The sequence below is a fragment of the Salvia miltiorrhiza genome, chromosome 6 (assembly GCF_028751815.1).
Source record: "Salvia miltiorrhiza cultivar Shanhuang (shh) chromosome 6, IMPLAD_Smil_shh, whole genome shotgun sequence".
In the NCBI taxonomy this organism is placed as follows: domain Eukaryota; kingdom Viridiplantae; phylum Streptophyta; class Magnoliopsida; order Lamiales; family Lamiaceae; genus Salvia; species Salvia miltiorrhiza.
The window spans coordinates 34899065-34902628 of NC_080392.1; the positions used below are offsets into that span (position 1 = coordinate 34899065).

A 3564-nucleotide genomic window follows, 5' to 3' on the forward strand; every position below is an offset into this window, starting at 1 on the left:
CCAAACACGATACTTACTTATCTTATCGTTAAGGGCTCGGGTTGTCCCAAACACGATACTGAGCTTGGTTATATGAGTCGGAGACCCAAGATAACAATATGAAAGCGATTAGCAATTCATAACTTATAACATATGGAAAGCGATAAGCAATTCACATAGCATCATTCATTGGAGCGCACACTTTTTCTTGGAAACATTTATAACATCTGAAATACATATATATATTTATTTTTAAACTATTATCGTACCTCGGTTGCGGCAGTGTGACGGTGAGCTGAGGGCTACTGACATTCTTAGAAGTCTAGAGATACTATTCTAGACTCAACATCAAAAGCTTATGGTTATCAGAGTCATGAAAGAAAACTCATGCTCTGATACCATTCTGTCACACCCCAATTCTTGAAAGAATAAATATAATCGAGGTATAAATAATTCATAGAAATAAACAAGGGAAATACCTTGTTAAAACCCGAAATAGGATAGAAAGTCGGGCTATGCCCCTTTGGATCACAAGTTTTGTTTCATGCTTCTGACAACCGACATTCATTGGCATAAATTAAGTAGTGAAGAGTCTAAGCTCGGTCAGATATATCATTTGAAATTTAACATGAAGATCTTAAGTTGGGAAAACAAAAGACTGATATGAGTAATTGCTACAGCGGAAGTCTAACATAGGAATTTAACTCTAGCCTCAGCTCCGTCCCGTCAGCACCGGCCAGCCAACCTGAAAACATTTGAAAGTATTTTTGGGCTAAGTACTAATGTACTTAGTGGGCATGCATTTTCTGAAACATCTCATATTTTAATAAAGACAGTTTATCCAATCATACTTGACATGACTTAGAAGGTTTTTAAATTGAAAGAAGTACTTCTAAGCATGTTAAAACATTTTCTTTCATTTGTGCGCACATGTCACACTCCCTTTCTGTTACTCGCTGTGATCCCGGTCCTTTTAGCCACCGACGGATCTCTGTCTCCTGCTTACTTGAACTGAGGGCGTAACCCAGACAAGTTTACTTTGACCTCGGGACGCTACCCAGGCAGGCCTGATATTTCTCATGCTCCGGAACACATCCAGCCGAGCACCCTTATAACGCCTCTGGTTAGAGCCCGATGGAGATCAACCCACCGAGTCAACTAACAAGTGTACACAATCCTCAAACAACGTATTAGGTCATAAGAGAACCTCAATTGATTAACTGTGCGAGCCTTAAACAGAGTAGAGTGCACATAAACATTTTATTGGATAAACAGTTTTCATTACAATAAATAAACAATTTGCATTTCATTGAAATATTTAGAGCTTAATAACTCAATCATACTTTGTACATTTGGAAAGTAAGCCCACCTGGTTAGGCAAAGCCTGAAGATCATAATCACATATAAACCTGTCTTGGGAAAGCAGCGCTAATCCCCCTGGTCACAAAGCCTACAAGAAATTCTATTCTCAATAGGTCTCCTTAAATCTAATCTTAAGTCATGGTGTAGTGCTTAACATTCTATGATTCACTTAGCCGGGTTTTCAAAATTTAATAAATAAATAATTGAAAACATTTCTCTTGAGTTAAGAACACCAACAATATTCTTACTCATCTTTCTTTAATAATTGGAATTATAAATAAAACCAATTAAATCATAAATACTTTTATTGCAAAATATAATGCAATTTCATGTCATGCTTAGCATATAATAAGTAATTTACTTAAAATATGCACATAATAATAATATAATATTATTATGCAAATTAAAAATAATTAATCAAACTTAATAAGTCTAATTAATTAAAATAGGGAAGCCATTTAAATAGATGAAATAGAGCCCATGCTTAAATAAATAATAGCCCATATAAATTTAAAAGACGAGGCCCAACTCAATAAAATAGGAATGGCCCAGACTGAATAAAATAAATCGGGCCCAGCTAAATAAAATTAGAAATCGGCCCAAGCTTGTAAAAATCGCAGCCCAAATCTATTTAAAATCGGCCCATCACTCATAAAACTCGGCCCAAGTCCCTCAAACCCTAGCCCAACACTCAAAGCCCAACCCTCACCCTTCTTCTCCTTTCTTCTCCCCCCATCAGCCGCACTCTCTCACTCTCACCACTCTCACGCCTCTCTCTTCTCTCTCCATTCACGCCGCGCCATCCCCCCCATCTCGTTACTCTCACACTCACAGTCGCTCCCACGTACACAGACGCACGCACACACACACACACCAGTCACCGGAAATACACTTAGCAGCGGCGATCTCTCTCTCTCTCTCTTCCGAATTCACGGCCGCCGAGGCCCATCTCCGGCGAACAACAGCAGCAGACGAAGCTCACTGCCGCCGCCGAACGCCCTCTGAAACTCTACCCCTCCCATGTCTCTCTTTCTCCCTCACGACTGCTCGTCTCTTTCCCTCAGAATTTCACCGCCGCCGAAGCTCGCCGGGGCAAGCGTCGATAGGCTCCAGCTCCCTCTTTCTTCCCCCTCTTTCGGCGACTGCAACGACAGCCACCGCCCCAACCCCTGTTCTCTCTCCTCCTTGGCGACGACGTAGACGCCGCCGCCTCCCTCGGCCTCCCTCTGTGCAACATCCGGCGACAGCAGCCATGGCTGCCGCCGTCGACTCTCCCCTGACTCACAGACGCTCACACACACAAACCATGACTCCCTCCCCTCTCAGTTTTTCGCCCTTGGCCGGACAGCAGCGGCACCGCCGCCGTGCCCTGCTTCCCTCCACTCTCTCATCCGCCTCAGTCAGCTTCTCCCTCAACTCGCCAGCCGACCGACAGTGGCGCCGAGCCACCGCCTTCGACCAGAGCCCAGACTCGACAGACAAGGAAACAAAATCAAAGCTCAAACTTTTCTTTCTTCTTTTCAACAAGAATGTTTCATGAATATAGAAATACATATTTGTATGCTCATGTATGTAAATGTCATTTTGTTTCAAAAACTTGATACACGAAACTGAATTTGCTATATGGGAAATCAGTAGCGTGTGATTCAATTGAATGGCTGGAAATCTTAACATGATATCAATGGGTTGCTCAATCGAAAAGGGAAATAAAGCGACGAGTTAAAGTTTGAACCTTTAGAATTTCACTTCAATTTCTGAAATGGTTGGCTGCTGAGTTTGCTTGGTTGCTCTGCTCTTGAACTTTGTTTGGGGTGATGGAACGAAGAGAGTGTGTGAGATGAAGTGGAAAGCATGATTGAAATTCCTAGTGATGAATGAGGTGTAATGCATGTATGATAGTGATGAATGAGGTGTAATGCAGGTATGGGAGGTGGGTAAGTGGGTAGGTGGCTAATGGATATCATAGGGAGGTGGGTAATTGAGGTTGTTGATTTGACAAATAAAATTCTATCTGATAAAATTGTCGAAACTGTAATAATTCTTCAGGATTTGCTAATTAAAAGCTCGTGAAAATGCTTGAATGCTAAATTAAATAAATATGCAATGCATATAAATTCAATAACTAATTTTACAAATGTTTTTGTAAATCATTTTTGTTGGAATTAAAAATAAATTCTTTTTCTTTATATCCGGCGTGAATCATCTTAAATCTAAGTTTAAAAA

General features: G+C 40.9%; 1 long non-coding RNA gene across 1 annotated transcript; it reads right to left on the minus strand.

Moving 5' to 3' along the window:
* Window positions 1–442: 442 nt before the first annotated feature.
* LOC130989221 (uncharacterized) lies at window positions 443–3270 on the minus strand. The gene is made up of 3 exons (XR_009090540.1): window positions 3074–3270; window positions 1349–1429; window positions 443–724 (listed from the first exon to the last, which is right to left on the minus strand). It is a non-coding gene; the product is annotated as an uncharacterized LOC130989221 (long non-coding RNA).
* Between the last annotated feature and the right edge of the window lie 294 nt (window positions 3271–3564).